The sequence below is a fragment of the Rana temporaria genome, chromosome 5 (genome assembly GCF_905171775.1).
Source record: "Rana temporaria chromosome 5, aRanTem1.1, whole genome shotgun sequence".
Taxonomy (NCBI): Eukaryota; Metazoa; Chordata; class Amphibia; order Anura; family Ranidae; genus Rana; species Rana temporaria.
The window spans coordinates 328507688-328527805 of record NC_053493.1 but is presented as its reverse complement, the minus strand read 5'-3'; the positions used below and the strand labels follow the sequence as shown (position 1 = coordinate 328527805).

The following is a 20118-nucleotide window of genomic DNA, read 5'->3' as shown; positions in this document are numbered from 1 at the left end:
CTAGCAAGGGGGGGAAATTGGCTGCATATAGGGTGTCAAATCTGTCTGTCAACCGGACTCCTAGATATTTCAGGGATGATTTAGCCCAAGTAAACGGGAAGGCAGCCTGCAATCGTTCAGCCAGCGAGGGGGGTATTTGAATCGGGAGAATTTCCGATTTTGAGTAGTTAATTTTGAAATTAGAGAGCGTCCCAAAGTGGTTAAGTTCCCGCAACAGATTCGGCAACGAGATCAGGGGCTCCGTCAAGTGGAATAGCACGTCATCGGCATAGGCCGAGAGCTTATGCTCTGTATGACCCACTGTCAATCCCTTAATATCAATATTAGCCCGTACGGTGCGTAGAAATGGCTCCAGCACCAGGGCAAATAAAATAGGCGACAGAGGGCACCCCTGTCTCGTGCCATTTCTGATCGGGAATCTAGGGGAAAGGAGTCCGTTGACCTTGACTTGTGCACATGGGTCTAAATATAACGCCATGATCCAGGTCAGCATGTGCGTATGGAGGCCCATGGTTTCCAGTACAGCTCGCAAATAAGTCCAATCCACCCGATCAAACGCTTTCTCAGCGTCAGTAGAAAGAATGAGATACGGGGGAGAGTCGGGAGAAGTGCGTGCCCAGTGTATGAGCTGTATAGCTCTAACCGAGTTGTCCCGGGCTTCACGGCCCGAAACAAACCCAGTCTGGTCAGGGTGGACAATGAGCGGGACTAGGTGTTTCAGTCTAGTGGCCAAAATCTTTGCTAAAATTTTTACATCCACATTAAGGAGTGATATGGGCCTATAGCTTTGGGGCAAAGTTGGGTCTTTCCCTTCCTTGGGGATGACTGAGATGTGGGCCAGCAGCGCCTCTCGAGGGATAGCATTCCCGTCTGCTATGGAGTTGAAGTAGCTACACATCGACTCCGACAGCAGAGGTAGGAAACGTTTATCGTTGGGCAGAGACTTCACTGTTGTCTCTATCTCAGCAGGGGTAATAGGGGATTCCAGTTGGGAGCGTTGCTCATCCGTCAGCGAGGGGAGGCCCGACGCCGCCAAGTAGGCTTGAATTTCCGTCAGTCTCGAGTCAGGGGCCCCCTGGGAGCGTGTCGAGCTTAGGTCATAAAGGTCAGTGTAGAAGTCTTGGAACCCAGAGGCTATTTGGGAGGACCTGACCACGATTGAACCCGAGGGTAAGCACAACTTGTGCACCAGCATTTGCGCACGCTTCTTCCTAAGAGCTCTAGCTAGCATTCGGCCGCATTTATTGCCATGCTCATAATATTTGTGTGACATATAGCGCAATTGTCTACGGGCCTGGCGGTCTAGCAAACGCAAGAATAGCTCCCTTATGTCAGTCAACTCCCGCAGAGCCTCCGGGTCTCCAGTGTGCTTATGTCCCCGTTCCGCCTTTTGAAGAGCCTGTAACATCCTATCAAAATCAGCCTGCCTGGCTTTCTTAAGTCTAGATCCCTGAGAGATCAATTCCCCCCTCACCACTGCCTTATGTCCCTCCCAAACCATCCCCTTGCTCACCCCTTCGGTCGTATTTTCCCTAAAGTAATGAGATAGTACGTCCGCGACGCCCGAGACCGCCACCTCATCGTCTAACAGGGACTCGTTCAACCTCCACGACCAGGTCCTACGGGTCTCCGGCTCAATGGCCAACGTAGTCGTCACGGGAGCATGGTCAGATATAGTGAGATTCCCAATAGACGAAGCTTGAAGCACCTCCAGGGCCAGGTGGTCAACGCAGATTAAGTTAATACGGGTGTATACGCCATGAACCTTCGAATAATAACTATAATCCCTATCTGAGGGGTGAAGTACACGCCAGCTGTCAAACAGGCGATGGGTCTGCAAGGATTTACGAAAATGCCTAAGAAAGGCGTGTGAGTGGGAGGGGCGTTTATGAGAAATGTCGAGCTGCGGGTCAGGACTGACGTTGAAGTCACCTCCCAAGACCAAAATGCCCTCCCTGAAGTCCGCCAGGCTGTCTAGAGTGCTATCTAGGAAAGAAAGCTGACCCGAATTGGGGGCGTAAACAGTAGCCACAGTGATTTTCTGACCCATGACCGAACCCTTCAGGAAAACGTATCTCCCCAAGGGGTCAGTTCTGCTCCCTGTGACCTGGAAGGGGCAGGATTTGTGTATGGCAATAGCCGTGCCCCTCGATTTTGTGTCCGGTGAGTTACTCAAAAACCATTGATTGTACAGATGGGTGGGCAGTTTGGGCAATGACCTAGGTGTAAAATGCGTTTCCTGTAAAAGGATCACTTGCGCTCCAGAGCGCTTCAGTTCCCACCACAGCTTATTACGTTTACATGGAGAGCAAAGACCTCGGACATTATAAGAGAGTACCTTAAGTGACGCCATCAGAGAATCCGTCGGCTGGAGGCTGTCTTATCGCGTAGACGGGCACGGTGCGGGGAGTGGAACCGGAGGCCGTTCCTGTGAAGAGGACAAAAGGAAGAGAGAAAAAGCAAAAAGGAGAGAAAAGGAAATGGTGAGAGACAGAAAAAACAGCACATATCACATATGGTAACATGGGGGAGAAAACCCCACACCAAAACAACAAGGGGATGAACCCCGGGGGCGGCCTCATAGAGGAGGAGTCCCCGAGGCCCATTCCCATTTCCAAAAAGGAAAAAGTACCTAGCAAGGTACGACCTATGGGGGGAACGTAGGTCAACATCGAGAGGGCAGGACACCAGGGCCGGCCCCCGCACACCACCGCACAGTGAACTTAAAACATTCAATTAGGAGGGGAGACAGAATGCAAACCTCAAAAAAATAAAATAAAAAAATAAAAAAAAATAAGTGAAAGAGAAATCAAGTCAAGTGGGCAACTAGGATTCCAAGGAAGTCATCAGGGGGGGTCCGGGTCAGGCAAGGGGGGATAAGGCCACAGCGTTACCTTGTCCACAAAGGCGGGTTCAGTTCAGCAGCTCCAATTGTGGCCCCCAACCCCAGCAACAAGGCCTGCATAGTTGCACAGTGTAACAGTGCCCAAACCCACACCATCAGGACGGGGACGGCCCTCCATGGACCAATCAGGGAAGAAACTACAAAAGTGGCCACAGGTGTGAAAAAAGGTCCCAGAGGAAGGGGCAGTTAGCAACTGGGGAGCAGAAAAAAAAAGGGGGGCACCAGGGTCAAGGGTCCGTTAGTTCCCGGGGGGTTCTGAACCTCGGGGGGAGGTGGTGGAAGGACGTCTTCGGTCACGCCTGCGACCCCGACGGCCAACTGGTGTCCATGGTTGTGGGAGCTGCAGGTGGGGGTGCTCAGACAGTCCCCTCCAGTCAGGAAAATCCACCGGTTCCAGCTCGAGGGTATCCAGGAAGTGCGGGAGGTCATCTTTAGTGCGCAGCGTGGCTTGTTTACCATTCCTGGATGCTTGGAGGTAGAAGGGGAACCCCCAACGGTAGGTTAGACCTGCTTTTTGCAGAGCTTCCAGCAGCGGGCGAAGGGCTCTGCGCTGCATGAGGGTACGTCGTGAGATATCTTGGTAAAAGGATAATTTAGCCCCATCAAAGTCAAAATACTGCCTTCCACGCATCTGTTGCATGATCCTGTCCTTCAGAGTGTACTTGTGGAGCTTGCATATCACATCTCTAGGATTATCAACATCTTAAAAGGGGGGTCTCAGGGCCCTATGTGCGCGGTCAATCTCGATGACCGCAGTTGCAGGCAAACCCAGGATCTCCCTAAACACGTCCACCAGCGTAGGGACAATATCTTTGGGAGCGGTGGCTTCCGGCAGGCCGCGTATGCGGATATTGGCCCTCCTACTGCGGTTCTCAAAGTCATCTAATTGGCAGAGTAAAGCTTCTATTTTCTGGTCTTGGGCACTACACTTGTCCTGCAGCATGGAGATGGCTGGCAAGGCCTCATCCAGTCTCTGCTCCACTGACTCCAATCTAGCCCCCAAGTGATTAGTGTCCGCCTTAAGCTGTGCTATGTCTGCTGTAAACGCTTTCTCCACTCTGGCAGTGAATCTCTCCAGGTCTGCACGTGTGGGGAGAGACCAAATATGGCGTTTCAGGTCTCCATCACTAAGCACATCCACTATGTCAGGGCCCTGATCATGGGATGCGGAGGAACCCGGGGAGGGCGGAGGAGCAGTATCACTCACCAGCTCCGGAGAGTGTATCTGAGAGTCCTGGGGCTGCTGCTGCTCAGCCGCAGCTTTCTGTGCTGCCTTGGAAGCTTTCGTCCCCCTCGGCGTCGGCGCCATCTTGGAGGCTTCAGGGCCCGGTCCGCGGGTGCCGCCAAAGAAGGCTTCTAAGTGTTCCTGCCGGGTCCCGTCCCCCCGCGACTGCTGGGATAATGCCCGCCGACCTTGGGACATCGTCTGCGTAGATGCGGGGGTGATTCGCCCCTCCGTGCTGCTGATAGTAGCGGCGGTGTACGAGGAGCTGAGGCGATGTGCGTCCTCACTCCTCCATAGCCAAGCCACGCCCCCCTTTTGTATACCTTTAATAATACCATATGTGTTTGCTCTATGTAGCACAAGCACACTAATATTGTAAAGTAAAATTATAGCTACAATATCTCTGAAGTTACCAGGTTTCCCTATGAGCTCCAGTGGTCATCTTTGAGCAGAGCTCTATTGTGCGTGTTAAGGTTGTCCCGATACCGATACTAGTATTGGTACTGGTACCGATACAAAGCATTTGCACAGGCACTTGTACACAAATGCTCCCAAAGCCTAATCTGATAACAGGGAATGAGGCTGCGTTGCTCGCAACCAGAAGTCAGCGGGGCGGAGGGGGCGGAGAGGGAGTCCTTAGCAGGCTGGCAGCAGTGGAACTAGGTAACTGGGTGGGGCCGGGGTGCAGGGCGCAGCCACATGTTTCATCAGAATCGGTGACCGAAGATATCACATTCGGTAACGTTCCGTGTCTCCGTCAGTGGTTGAACATCCCAACGTCCATCTTGGGACACCATGCACTCGGCTGCAGTAAGCCAGCAGCAGACATCTTGTTACACTCAGCCTAAATAGTTCAGGTTGTGTTTAACAAGATTTTCGCTGCTGCTTACTGCATCCAAGTGCAAGGTGTACCAAGACGGGCTTCGCAGCATATACTATTTGATAAACGACATGAATGATGAGAGGAAAGGAAGAATTTTGCAATGCTGTGTATAGCATTGCAAAATCCTTTTATTCCTCTCATCATTCATGTAATTTATTATGCCAGGCCAGCAATCGCCAATCAGTGCTGCATTTCAGTGCCCATAAGTGCCACCTATCAGTGCCCATAAGTGCTGCCTATCAGTGTCATCTATCAATTATAAAGAAGATAACATTAGTCTGCATTGTGCTTTGAAAACAATCATATCACATTAAAACAAGTATCGGTAACAGCGTCTTAAAAAAGTGGTAATCGGGACAACCCTAGTATGTGTCTCCCTTTTTAAAGGTTGATTACCTGTCCCTGCTCTTGTGCATGGGAGGGGTGGGTATTTAATATTGTTTGAGATGTTTTGTGGTAGCCATGATTAACCACTTCCCATCCCGCCTATTGACATATGACGTCAACAAGGTGGCTCTGCCATCCTAGGTGGATGTCATATGACGTCCTTGAGCCTCCCGGCCACTAGGGGGCGCGCGCTTCACTCGGGTGCCGATGCGCGTGCCTGGCGGCCGCGATATCCGCCAGTTGCCCACGAACGGCAGTTACAGAGCCAGGACCGTGGATCTGTGTGTGTAAACATACAGATCCACGTCCTGTCAGGGAGAGGAGACGGATGGTGTGTTCCTTGTACATAGGGACACCGATCAGTCTCCTCCCCCAGTCAGTCCCCTCTCCCTACAGTTAGAATCACTCCATAGGGCACACATTTAACCCCTTAATTGCCCCCTTTGCTGACAGTCACATTTATACAGTAATCAGTGCATATTTATAGTACTGTTCGCTGTATAAATGTTAATGGTCCCAAAATAGTGTCAAAAGTGTCCGATCTGTCCGCCGCAATATCGCAGTCCTGACAAAAATCGCAGATAACCGACATTACTAGTAAAACAAAACACTAATAAAAGAAATGTCATAAATCTATCTGTCATAGATCAATCACTATATACTTATTGCAATTTTTTTTTACCAAAAATATGTAGAAGAATACATATCGGCTTAAACTGAGAAAAAATATAGTTAAAAAAAATGGGATATTTAGTATAGCAAAAAGTAAAAAATATTGTGTTTTTTTCAAAATTGTCAGTCTTTTTTTGTTTATAGCAGATGATAAAACACCACCAAAAGAAAGCTCTATTTGTGGGGAAAAAAGGACGTGAATTTTGTTCGGGAGCCACGTCGCACGACCGCGCAATTGTCAGTTAAAGCGACGCAGTGCCGAATCGCAAAAAGGGGCCAGGTCCTTTACCTGCATAATAGTCCAGGTCTTAAGTGGTTAAGGGATGAGGGGATAAGGTGACAAGTCACGTTCTCTGACAAGAATTTTGATTGGTGGAGTTGACTGTATGGGCATAGCTCCAAACTGTCCCTGATTAGGAACAATGGGCCAGATCCACGTACAGCGGGCGCAACTTAATTTTTGGGAGTTAAGTTACACCGCCGCAAAATTTCTACCTAAGTGCCCGATCCACAAAGCACTTACCTAGAAATTTTCAGCGGTGTAACTTAAATCCGTCCGGCGCAAGGCGTGCCCAATCTAATGGGGCGAGTCCCATTTAAATTAGGCGCGCTCCTGCGCCAGACGTACTGCGCATGCTCCCGACGCGATTTTCCCCGACGTGCTTTGCGCGAAGTTACGTTGCGCCGAGTTTTGTGAATCGCGACGGGAAAAAAAAGTTGCGTCGGGAAAAAAAAGAGATGCGGCGGGAAAAAAATATATTTAAAAAAAATTTGACAGCGTCGCGGGAAAGAAGGGTCTACTTTTACATGGTGTACTAACTTTACACTTTGTAAAAGCAGCCCTAATTTTGCGTTTTCAAACTAACAACTTACGGAGACTTCACGAAGGGAAACCGCTTCGTGGATCTCCGTAAGTGCTAATTTGCATACCCGACGTGGAATTTCGACGAGAAATGCCCCCAGCGGCGGCCGCGGTACTGCATCCTACGATCCGACAGTGTAAAACTATTACACCTGCCGGATCTTAGGAATATCTATGCGTAACTGATTCTGTGAATCAGTCGCATAGATAGAAACAGGGATACGACGGCGTATCAGTAGATACGCCTGCGTATCCCTTTTGTGGATCTGGCCCAATGTCCCTCATTCCTCCTCATTTGTCCCTCAGTTTGGTCTGATCTATATAGTTGTATATAAAATGCATTATTTATTTTTCAAAAAGTGTTTCCTAGTGATAAACCTTTCATCCAATTACTAAACTTCTGCATTTGTAAACTTCAAAATTCAGTATAAAGGAATAGTAAGGGTAAAAATAATAGTAATGGTAAAAATAAAGTACTTGTGGGCTTAACCAATATTTTTTTGTATAATTCTCCTTAAAGGGAGCGTGGCAGGGGGTGTGTCCTATGCCTACATACATTTGCTTATAGGTATCCCTCGTTCCCATCTCAAAAAGTTGGGAGGTATGTATGGGCAATTGGAAACAGTAAAACATTTTGCCTCTAAAGACATCTTGATTTAAAGCGGAGGTCCACCCTAACATAAAAAAAATAGCCAAAAAGGCTACAAAAAATTAGGAATAACTTTTTTTTTTATACTTACCAGAAGTGGCTGTTACTAGGCAGATCTCCTAATCTTCCTTGTCCGTGGTGGGTCTTCTTTCTTCTCCTCGTCGTGCTGCCTCCTGGGAAATGGGGAGCGGTGTCTTCTGGGACCTTGTATGTGTCCCAGGAGACGTCCGCCCGTTCACATAGCGCCGCGCGGCTCGCAACGCTTCACTTCCTGATTCCCTCACCGAGGATGGCGGCGGGGCACTTGAGACCCGAACGATTGCTTGGCTTCAGCTGCCGACATCGCGGGCACCCTGGACAGGCAAGTGTCCTTTTAAAAGTCAGCAGCTACTGTGTTTTACTTACAATCCCAGGACATAGAGAAGCTATTTTTTCAAATGCCTGAAAGAAGAGCTGTCAGTAAAACTCCATAGCAATTCCTATCTTTCATTTTCCATGTTATGCACCCTTTGTGTGCCCTCATTGTGCAGTGTACCATTGTCCAGAAGACGATAAATAGGCTAACTCAGAGGTGACAGAACTACTGACCTAACCTAACTTATCATTTCACATGGTAAAAAGTAAGACGTAACCCTGCAAAGTGGGATGTAGCTCTTGACTTAATCACTACTCGTCTATGCACCAATACCTTTGGATGTCTTCCAAAGCGGAATGTTGTGCATATCTAGTAGAAAGGAAATCCCCAAAACACATTGGGGTTGATTTACTAAAACTGGAGCACTCAGAATCTGGTGCAGCTGTGCATGTTAGCCGATAAGCTTCTAACTTCAGCTTGTTTAATGCAGCTTTGACAATAAAACCTGGAAGCTGATTGGTTTCTATGCAGAGCTGCACTAAATTTGGGACTCTCCAGTTTTGGTTAATCAACCCCTGTGTGTAGATCTGCAGCAGCCATTAACTGGACACTGCGGTGTGTGGTGTATGATGGCCTACCTCAGTAATAAAGTGCTACGACGCATGTGTCAGATCACATTGTGTGCAGCTAAGTAGAAGATCAATTGAGTGAAACTACTGCAATAAAAAGAATCTAGACTGCAGTAAGAAAAACCGTTGTGTGTAAAATATCAGCATTGTTCTAGCAATGAGGCATTTGATTACCAGCATGTAATTTTCTAACTGTGTAATTGTGGCTTTTATAGCCTCTAGAAAACAGTCACATTCTGTGCAGGAAACCTGTGCTCTCACTTGAAACAAGGCGTAGAAAAGCAAGGCCTGCTTGCTATACTGCAGGTTATAAATTATTAGTATTTTTTTTTTTTCAAACATGTATTACACATGTTTCAGTTTTCTTATTGCAGAAAAATATGCAACGATATGTAGGCAGGTGCTGTTCATTCCCCCCTCTGTAGGCAGTGATGTTCTGGCAGCCGCTGTGCAGAGGGCATAGAGGTTGAGAGGAGCCTTTGTCCTCTGTAGGTATAATGAGGCTGCATTCACACCTAGGCGTTTTGGCGCCTGAAGCGCGACGCTACAATACGCTGGAGGGGAAAAATAACATTGTTCTCTATGGAGATGGTTCACATCTCCACGCCGAACGCCGAACGCCTGAAGCTGAAACAAGTCCCAGGCCCTTTTTTGTCGCACGTATCGGGCGGCTTCGGCGTTTCCCATAGCTGACAATGACCTATACAAAACCGCGGATAAAAACGACACGTTTTGTCGTGGCAAATCGTGGTACAAAACGCCGCAAATCGCCTACGCCTAGGTGTGAATACAGCCTTAGGGGAGCAGCTGTCCATTTGGATGCTGCTGCACTGAATGGCCACCACGGTCATCTTTAGTTAGGGTAATTTTAATGAATAAAACAACAAAACACTGCAGTTGGCGTGCATTTACAAAGTGTATAGTGTAGGGACAAGATCCTCGCTGGCTAGGGACAGTGTGCTTAGAGCTAGGGAGGGGTTCCGGTCGAGGAGGGATAGTGCAGAGACACTACACCTCGCTCCGTCTGGGAACCCTAGAGAGTTGGAAAGAGGACCTGGTACCTGGTTACTAAAGGAGCCTATACTGCCTACCAGCCACCCTGCTGTTTCGGTAAGATAGCCTATCAAAGTGCCCTCTCAAATACAAACGGCGTGTTAAAGTACCCCTGAAGTTGTTAAGAGCTATTATACCAGGGTTTCCTGTAATATTGAGGATCTGTTGCCATGGTGTCCAGGCGTTCTGTTGAAACACGGTCAGGTAGACCATCTAAAATTTCAGCCACAACTGCCAGGAAAATTGTCCATGATGCAAAGAAAAACTCACAAATAACAGGTGAAATACAGGACTATGGGCTGCATGGTCGAGTCGTCAGAAGAAAAACATTACTATGCCAATGCCACAAGTATCCTGCTTACAATACGCCAAACAGCACAGTGGCAAGTAGGGTTGCCACCTCATCCCTTTAAAACACAACACATATTAATTACACATGTTCTGTGGCTGATTAATGTGGTAATTAAACTCACTTGTTGCCTTATCTGCATTCAATTAGCCCCAGAACCTGTGTAATTCATATGTGTTCTGTTTTAAAGGGATGAGGTGGCAAGCCTCAAACCTTCTGGCACAAAGTCATTAGGAGTGATGAGACCAAAATTGAGCTTTTTGGCCACAACCATAAACACTACATTTGGAGAGGAGTCAACAAAGCCTATGATGAAAGGTACACCATTCCTACTGTGAAACACGGAGGTGGATCGCTGATGTTTTGGGGATGTGTGAGCTTCAAAAAGGCACAGGGAATTTGGTCAAAATTGATGGAAAGATGAATGCAGTATGCTATCATAAAATACTGGAGGAACATTTGCATTCATCAACCAGTAAGCTGCGCATGGGACGTACTTGGACATTCCAACATGATAATGATCCAAAACACCAGACGATCTGTCATTGGGTACAGCAGAATAAAGTGAAGGTTCTGGAGTGGCCATCTCAGTCTCCTGACCTCAATATCATTGAGCCACTCTGGGGAGATCTCAAACATGCAGTTCATGCAAGACAGCCCAAGAATTTACAGGAACTGGAGAGGAATGGGCAGCTTTACCATCTGAGAAGATAAAGAGCCTCATCCACAAATACCACAAAAGACTTCAAGCTGTCATTGATGTTAAAGGGTGCAATACACGGTATTAAGAACTGGGGTATGTAACTTTTGATCAGGTCATTTGGGTAGTTTCTGTTTCCATTATGATCTAAAAAGAGTAAACACAGTTGATTGATAATAAATGGCTTCAGCCAAAAACTAAACATGAGTGAAAGAAAGGTTTTTGTGTTATTCATATTCTCTGAAAAATGGCCAAGAAATGCCAGGGTATGTAAACTTATGAGCACAACTGTATACATACATATATATATATACACACAATTCAGTTATGGTAAATACAAAAAACACAACAACCAATAAAACTGACAACTTTATCAAAAGTCACCCCAAAACATACAGTCCAGACCAGACCACCACTCATAACCCGCCTCCATTAACTTCCTAAAGTAGCACAGAGGCAAAATAATATTTAAATGTTGAAGATTACATTTAGCGACAGAGGGGGGCAGTAGAAAAAAAGACTGTGTTATGGGGTGACTTTTGACGATGTTGTTAATTTTGCTGGTGGAAGAAGAAGGTGTTTTTTTGGATTTACCATACTACTCTCCTCCCTTGAGGCAAAATGTAAAAGTATCTGCCTGCGCCTTTTTACACCAACAGATCAATTGACATAATCTGACTTGCACTTATATTGGCAATCAATAGATTCCTATAATAGTGATCTGTTGGCATAGTAGTGGGAGAGAGGACAAGGCTGGATCAGCTCTGCCCTGTTCACGTATGACCACTGGAGGTCATAGGGAAACCTAGTAACTTAAGAGATATTGTAGCTGTGATTTAACATGTAATATTATGTGCTTGTGTTACAAAGAGCTGTTACAATAGAGCTGTAATATGATTTTAAAACATTACAAGAGAAATAAGCTGCAAATCTCCAAATCCAAATCGCCCATTAAATAATATTCTACCTGTAATTATGATTTCAGCAGTAATGAAAAATGTAAATTGTAAATGTAAATGCTTCCTATAAGGCAGTGGTCGTCAAACTGCAGCCCTTTGCTTGCTCCTGGCTCTTGGGGCACGGTTTGTATCCATTGATAGCAACAATGGGGTATAATTCTCCCCACTGACACCAATTAAGGGGTAGAAGTCCTCCCAATGACACCAAAGAGGGGGCACTGTTCCTCCTAATGGCACCAACAATGGGACCCAATGATACCAACAATGGGGCCCAATGACACCAATGATAGAGCACAATTCCTCCCATTGACAACAAATGATGAGGCACAATTGTTTTTAATGACACATATCCAGTACCCTGAAAGGCATTATTTTCATTAGACACAGAATAACCTTTTGACAATGTATTTTATGGTTGGCTTTTCAGGATCCCGTAACCACTTCCTATCCAGAATGTATAAATCTCCCAGTTTTCTGTCTCCCCACACCAGGGGCGTACCTAGAGCATTTGGCAGCCGGGGCAGATTTTATATCTGTCACCCCCTCAACTTTAAAATGTAAAAAACACCCCACTGTAACCCCTGCATACCTCTGCACCTCCCAATATCTCTTTGCCATTACTGTGTACCCCCTCTACACAACTGTACCTCTGGACCCCTTTACACTACACAGCCCCCCCCCAAAGGTCTGGATCCCTGCACATTACATAGCGCCCCCCCACACACTATCTCTGGATCCCTGCACATTACACAGCCCCCACCCCAGCTGTGGACCCCTGCACATTACACAGCCCCCCCACCCCAGCTGTGGACCCATGCACATTACACATCTCCCCACAGCTCTGGACCCCTGCACATTACATAGCCCCCACACTATCTCTGGATCCCTGCACATTACACAGCCCCCCATCCCAGCTCTGGACCCCTGCACATTACACAGCCCCTCACCCCAGCTGTGGACCCCTGCACATTACACATTGCTCCTTCTTACCTTACTGGGGCATGCATGCAGAGCTGGAGACACAGCAGCACAGAATAGAGGGTGGGAACTGCTGGAGTAAATGTTTCATATTAACAAGCTAATGATTGGTTGCTAGGATCATCTAGCAACCAATCACCTGCTGGTTAACTTGAAAAGTTAAGTCCAGCAGTTGCCACTTGTCCTCTATTCAGCACCGCTCACTGTCTCTCTCCCCTGGCTGTGAGCCGTGCAGAGTGAATCTGGCGGCCAGCCCACACGGGCACCCCCGCACCCTGTCACAGCTCACCTATCCCTGCCCTGACTGTCATAGCATCACCGCTGCCATCTGTGCCTGGCGCCCCGCTGTTGCCGTGGAGGGTGGGGCGACACCCCCCCCAATGTGTGGCACCCCCGTTGGTACGCCACTGCCCCACACACAACTTTAGAAAGGCACTGCCAGGGATGTTCTTTAGCTTTGCTGCTTTTCTTTTTTGTTTACAAAAAGCTTTATTTGGAAGACAGGAAAATGACAAAATTTCACAGTACAGAGTGACAGGTTTAAACAGTAATGGATAGATAAACATTAGATATACAAAGGTGTATTGTCAAGGAGAAGATAAATGAGGTGATACTATGGCAGGGGTTGACAAATTTAGGAGCCAGCTAAAAAAGTTAGGAGCCAGAAAACGCACCCCGTCCCGACGAGCTTGCGCGCAGAAGCGAACACATACGTGAGCAGCGCCCGCATATGTAAACGGTGTTCAAACCACACATGTGAGGTATGGCCGCGATTGGTAGAGCGAGAGCAATAATTCTAGCCCTAGTCCTCCTCTAACTCAAAACATGCAACCTGTAGATTTTTTTAAACGTCGCCTATGAAGATTTTAAAGGGTAAAAGTTTGTCGGCATTCTACGAGCGGACGCAATTTTAAAGCATGACATGTTGGGTATGAATTTACTCGGCATAACATTATCTTTCATAATATTAAAAAAAATGGGGATAACTTTACTGTTGTCTTATTTTTTAATTAAAAAAAGTTACATTTTTTCCCCAAAAAGTGTGCTTGTAAGACCGCTGCGCAAATACAGCGTGACGATCGCCATTTTATTCTCTAGGGTGTTAGGATAAAAAAAATATATAATGTTTGGGGGTTCTAATTAGAGGGAACTAGGTTGGCAGTGAAAAATAGTGAAAAATGACATTAGAATTGCTGTTTAACTTGTAATGCTTAACTTGTAATACCAACTGCCTCCACCAGATGGCGCCAGCTCACACATCTGGTGGTAATAACTATAATAAGTTATTAAGGTAATAAGCCTTCCAAGCCAAGTCGCCAGGACACCATTTCTAGTCGCCATGGCGACCTGGCGCCCGGGATTTGTCGAGCCCTGTACTATGGTAATAACAATTGGTTAAAGAGTTACAATATATAATGATTTATAGCAAAGTAAGAATGTGATAAGCGCTCCAAATATAAGATAAATCACAACAAAGGTATGAACATGTGATTCAAATGAATATAATAAACCGGAATATGTGACAAAACTCTAATGAGTATAAAGAGTGTGTCCAAAAGGTGATGCAGGGGTATGACCTCTAGCTGTGGTATGTATCTGACCCTCTGCGTAACAACATGCATCAAAAACCACAGAAATGTGCAAAATAAAAGTGATATAAAATCAAATCAAAATAAGTGATGATCTAGCAGTCTATGGAAATGATGATATATAATTCCAATTTTCAAGTTCTTCACTCTGATTGTAGTGCAATATCCACACAGATGTTGTAGTGCCCTTACCTTAAGGGTGCTATATGTGCGCATATAGTGTTGTCTCTCCAAGTGCCGGAGTCTCAGGTCTCATCTGTCCCAGGATTGCTGGCTTGCACTGTTCAGATGCTCCACAGAATCCAGGTTCAATGATTCCGAATGTGAGATGCAAAAGGGAAAAAAGGGGAATGCCTCCAATGGTGTAGTATGTTAAAATCCCAGCATGGTTTAATGCACCAAATACGGGGGGTTGTACAGACAAAAATAAATAAAATATGCAGGCAGCGTTTTGAATATCGCGGGGACGTGGCGTACAAACTACCGCCTTACGTCCTGATGGCCTCCGGCTTGTGCAGATAATCCTCAGTCTCGACTCGATTATCCGCACAAGCCGGAGGCCATCAGGACGTAAGGCGGTAGTTTGTACGCCGCGTCCCCACGATATTCAAAATGCTGCCTGCATATTTTATTTATTTTTGTATTTGGTGCATTAAACAGATACCTACCACAGCTATAGGTCATACCCCTGCATCACCTTTTGGACACACTCTTTATACTCATTAGAGTTTTGTCACATATTCCGGTTTATTATATTCATTTGAATCACATGTTCATACCTTTGTTGTGATTTATCTTATATTTGGAGCGCTTATCACATTCTTACTTTGCTTTTACTTTCGTGTTACGTGAACACTTTCAGATATAGCTGCACCAGGTATATTTAACACACCTTTTATCCTATTTTGTCTACTCACAGTAGCGCATCGAACTTTTTTCATATATTATATAATGATTTATACCCTAATTTAAGACATTTCTCCATGACGTATAGAAATAATTAAAATCATCAGGACTAGTAAGGGAAGAGAAATATGAGACAAGGGTTATCGGTTGGGTTGAACATTGTATAAGCACTATCTTTACGGTGGCGTCCAGTAGATCCATTTCTTATCAAAGGTTTGTATATTATCTAGTAGTGTATGGTGGATTCTCTCAGATAATCTAAGTGCTTCCATCCTGGATAATACCTGGGACCAAAGCAGGTTAGATGATCTCCAGTTTAAAGCTATCATCCATTGAATGGAACTAATCAAAGAGTGAATCATTCTGTTGCAGGGTGGGGGAACATTTGGGACATTAGCATACAGTAAGCATATTAGAGGACAGAGGGTCATTTTCGATTTGCAGGTAGATTCCAGTTTATCAATCGCTGCTTGCCAGATGGGATCTAATAATTTACAGCTCCAAAAAATGTGAAGATAATTTCCCTCTTCTGAGCAACCCCTAAAGCAAGCAGGAGAAACGGTGGGGTAGAAGGAGTGGATTTTTGCTGGTGTCATATCATATCTTGTAATCAGTTTTAACGGGGTTTCTTTAAATGCTACTGCGCGGTTGCATTTGCGTAGATTATCAATCATCTTATACCAGGACTGAACCGTGAAAGGACAATCTAAGTCAGCCTCCCAGTTGAGCATTGGGTTTGATTTCTCTGGTTGGTGTAAGCTATTTAAGAAGCTATATAGGAGGGAAATTAGGCCTTTGTCCCTAGGAGAGGATATACAAATGTGTTCAAATAATGTGTTGGGGGGTTTAATAGACAAAGAATAGTAAGTAGCATAGAAATTTTGAATTAAGTGATATTGGGGAAACTCCGAGGTAGGAAGTTTAAATTTGGATTGAAGTGTGGCAAAGGAGGGGAATTTCAGATCAATTACTAAGATTTGAGTGTAGTCAGATCTTTTTGAATCCAACTGTGGAATAGGGAGTTGTCTAAATATGCAGGGGAGAATCTATGATCGCCCAGGTAAGAGGCCAGCGGTGGAGTCTCTGAGGAAAGACTGAAGGATTCTTTATTTCTTTTCCATAACTGTAAAGAGTGGGCTACTATTGTATTACTTAAGTAGAGAGTGGTGTGATTTCATGTTGGACCATAGTATGCCCTTTAAATTCAAGGGAGCTATAAAGGAGGTTTAGAAGTTCAGCCAGGGGATATAAGTTTCAGAGGAAAACCATTGTGCCATCTGTGTGAGTCTTGCAGCTAAATAGTAGTGCCAAAGGTGTGGGAGGCCATAACCACCTTTAATTTGAGGTCTGTGCATAAGAATGTAACTGCATCTGGGTTTAAGGTTATTCCATACAAACTTGTTTATTTCACGTTGAAGGGCTTCTATACACGTTTTAGGGATGTTGATAGGTAAGGCCCGGAAAAGGTAGAGTAGCTTGGGCAAGATTGTCATCTTGAAGGCACAGATCCTACCTAAAAATGAAATATGGTATGAGGACCATGACTTAATTAAAGAGCTTATATGGGAGAAAAGAGGGATATAATTATCTTTATATAATAGGTTATGGGAGGCTGTTATAAACACCCCAAGGTATTTAAAGGGACCATATGAAGTTGAAAGCACTCTGTAGGTAGGATAGTAGGTCCGGTGGACAGTTGATAAGTAGCATTGCGCATTTATTAGTGTTAATGAACAGACCGGAAAGTTTGTGAAAAGAGTCTAGTTCTGAGAGGAAATTGGGTATGGAAGTTATCGGGTCAGTAAGAAATATAAGGGCATCATCTGCGTATAAGCTTAATTTAAATTGATTGTGACCCTTGCTGCACCCTTTAATGTTGACATTTTTTCTTATGGTGAGGGCAAGCGGCTCTATTGCTAGAGCAAAAAGGAGGGGAGAGAGTGGGCAGCCCTGTCTGGTTCCCCTACTCAAAGGAAAGAAGTCTGAGTTATTGCCTGGAATTTTAATTCTAGTCTGAGAAGAATGGTAGAGAGCATTAAAGCCGTGAAAAACATTATCAGAAATGCCAAATTTAGGGACAAGGTGATTTAAGTACGACACTGTCAAAGGCCTTGTGTATGTCTAGGCTTAGCAAGCATATGGGGCGGGAATGCAGGTTGGCATCTTGTACTATATTGGCTACAAGTCTGATGTTGTCTACAATTTGCCTGCCTTGGATGAAACCGGTTTGGTCAGAATGTACTAGGGAAGTAATGACGTTGACAAGTCTACCTGCCAGTAATTTTCCAAATAGCTTAAGGTCGTTATTAAGAACTAAGATTGGGCGGAAATTTTGTGGTAGGGTGTGGTCTTTTTGAGGTTTGGGTATAAGTGACAAGTTTGCTAACAGCATCTCATCCGGGAAATGTCCGCCGAGCAAGATGTGGTTAAATAATTTAGTGAGGCTAGGAGCCAAGAGGGGGGCAATTTTTTTGTAGTAAGAAGACAAAAAGCCATCAGGGCCTGGGGCAGTAGAAGTCTTAAGGGATTTTATGATATTAGTGATTTTGTTTATGAGGGGAGTTGAATCCTTGGACGTTGTGTGAGAAAATTTTAATACCCATTTCCGAAAAGGGAGGAGGAGCTAACTATGATAGGAATGATGGAGGAAAATTGACTTGTAGAAAACAATGAGAGAGCAGGGTCTACGTATACTAGTAGTGCATTGAATACTAGAACTATACCATATATATATGCGTATGAAATATTAACCATATTGTAGGAAAAAAGAGCATATGACAAAAATAATCTCTGCACTATAAAATCTGAGCTAAGATACCTGAAATAGGAGAATAAAGAAAGTCTTCCATTTAAATTTCTGTATAATACTGTAGCCAAAAGGGCATAGATTATAACAAGGTAAAGATATAGATTAAGGGGGCTAGGGGACAAAATAGTCACCTAGTCTAGCAAATTTGACCTGAGGACAATTCAGTCCTGATTTTGCCAACAGTATCCTTCGCTCCATCCAAAAGGGGGTGGGGTAGCAGACCACGCAAGCAAAATGGGGTGCAAACCAACGACGGCGGATATGCCGGCAACTTTAACAAAGTTAATACTGAAAAAAAAAGTGTGCATGGTAATAAAAATTCAACACAGCATGTGATTAGTTTTAGAAGGATAAAAAAAAAACTTAAAAATAAAAATAAATAAAAATAAAATAAAAACCTGGTAGGACCAAAATGTTGAGACAATAAGGGAGGCTGTTCCCACGTGCTAACATACATGATCAGTCCCAGATCTGGATTTCATAGGAAGTTAGATTAACATCTATGGCAGACAGAGGATTAAGTGTGGGGATGCAGACAGGGTTCAGTTTTCTGTAAAGAAAGCAAACTGGGAAAAAAAAATAAAACACATATCAAAGCCGCAATATTAAGTGAAACTAGTAGCAGGTAATTGAAGCCTTATGGAAAGACTTTTAAAGAGAATGTCAACCTGTGGCGATATTTCTTCTAATAGCAAATACGCTTGAAAGAGTTCAGATGACCATCGGTTGAGAGAGTCCATAGGCTGTAAAACCGGGTGGATGAGGGCTGTCGTATACCTCAACAAGTGGAAAACAAACAGACCCAAAATGCATGTGAACATCAAAACTGCAAAAACAAAACATAACTGTCCAAAGATGTAACCTGCAACCCATAAGAGGCGGAGCAGTTTGAAGAAGGATCAGAATGGCATCATAATTAAGTTTTGAGACCTGAAGGAAGTTTTTTAAAGGTGCTTTATCTTGAAAGAAGTGTTGCCATCTTCTCTGCTCTCTTTGGGAGCGCCTAGAAGAGGGGGTTGACTATACAGGGGATGCCCTGGCTGTGGTAGAAAAGTTACGTGGCGATTCCTGTTCAAGCAGGCCCAGTTTAATTAAGAGATCTTTCCCTTCAATGATGTTGTAAACCGTATAGGTGGTTCCATTATGCATAATTGATCATTTACACGGGAAACCCCATCGATATTTAATCCTAGCAGATTGAAGGATAGAGGTAACTTCTTTCATCCTGCGTCTTCGGTCCAGAGTCGCAGGAGAGATATCCGGATATATCTGTAATTTTATGCCATCCAATTCGATATTGGGTGTGATTCTGGAGGCCCTCATTATGTCTTCCTTGGTAACAAAGTCTTTCATACACATTATGATATCACGCAGAGGTTTGTCTGGGGTAGGTTTAGGGCGCAGTGCTCTATGCATTTGGTCACAGGCAAAGGCAGATATAGGTTTATCTGGAACAAGATTGTGGAACAATTTTGTGATAGCCTGGGAAATATCTGTGACGGTTTCAGGGATGCCGCGTACTCTTATATTGTTGCGCCTGTTCCTGTTGTCTAAATCTTCCACGTGTGTCTGCATGAAGGAGAAACCATCTGCCAATGTCTCCTAGTCCTTCCTGAGATCATTGTGTGCGATGGCTAGTTCATCATGTTTAGCTTCTAGGATGTCAGTGCGGCCCCCAGTGCTGGCAATCTCCTGTGACAGGGCATTAGTGGATTTGTGCAGCTCATGTTCTAACGTGCCTACCAGCTTTTCATAAATGGCTAGCTAGCATCTAGATCAGCCTTAGTGAGATGAGGAGAGTACTCACAGTGCCTGTGTCGGAGTGGGGCTACTGGAAGCCGCGTGGGGGCCTGTGTCGGCGCCATTTTGGGTCATATTTTTTACAGCTGCAGAGCGCTCCAAGTCCAGGAGGTAGTTGGTAAGAGAGTGCTGTGAGCAGCTTTTGCGCCCTTTTTTGGCGGATGGCATGCACCGAGATGTCCCACGGGGGTGCAGGAGAAATTCGGGTGGTTGTGAGGTCGGATTAGCCCCGGGATCGTGCCGACAGTCCTGGTCAGACGGAGCTCAGCTCAACCACGTCTGTCCCGCATCGCGCCGCGCATGCGCACCAGCTTTACTGCTTTTCAACCTTGCGATGGAGCCATTATGTAGTTATCTCTCATTGATAGGAGACAGCTTTATTACCTGATGAACTCTTGGTGTTTACAT

The 20118-nt window shown here is 45.2% G+C and overlaps 1 protein-coding gene across 1 annotated transcript in view; it reads right to left on the bottom strand.

Moving 5' to 3' along the window:
- The window catches only part of CLVS1 (clavesin 1), a 162777-nt gene that overhangs the window by 52365 nt on the left and 90294 nt on the right, over positions 1-20118 (bottom strand). The gene's annotated exons all lie outside the window — the stretch shown is intronic.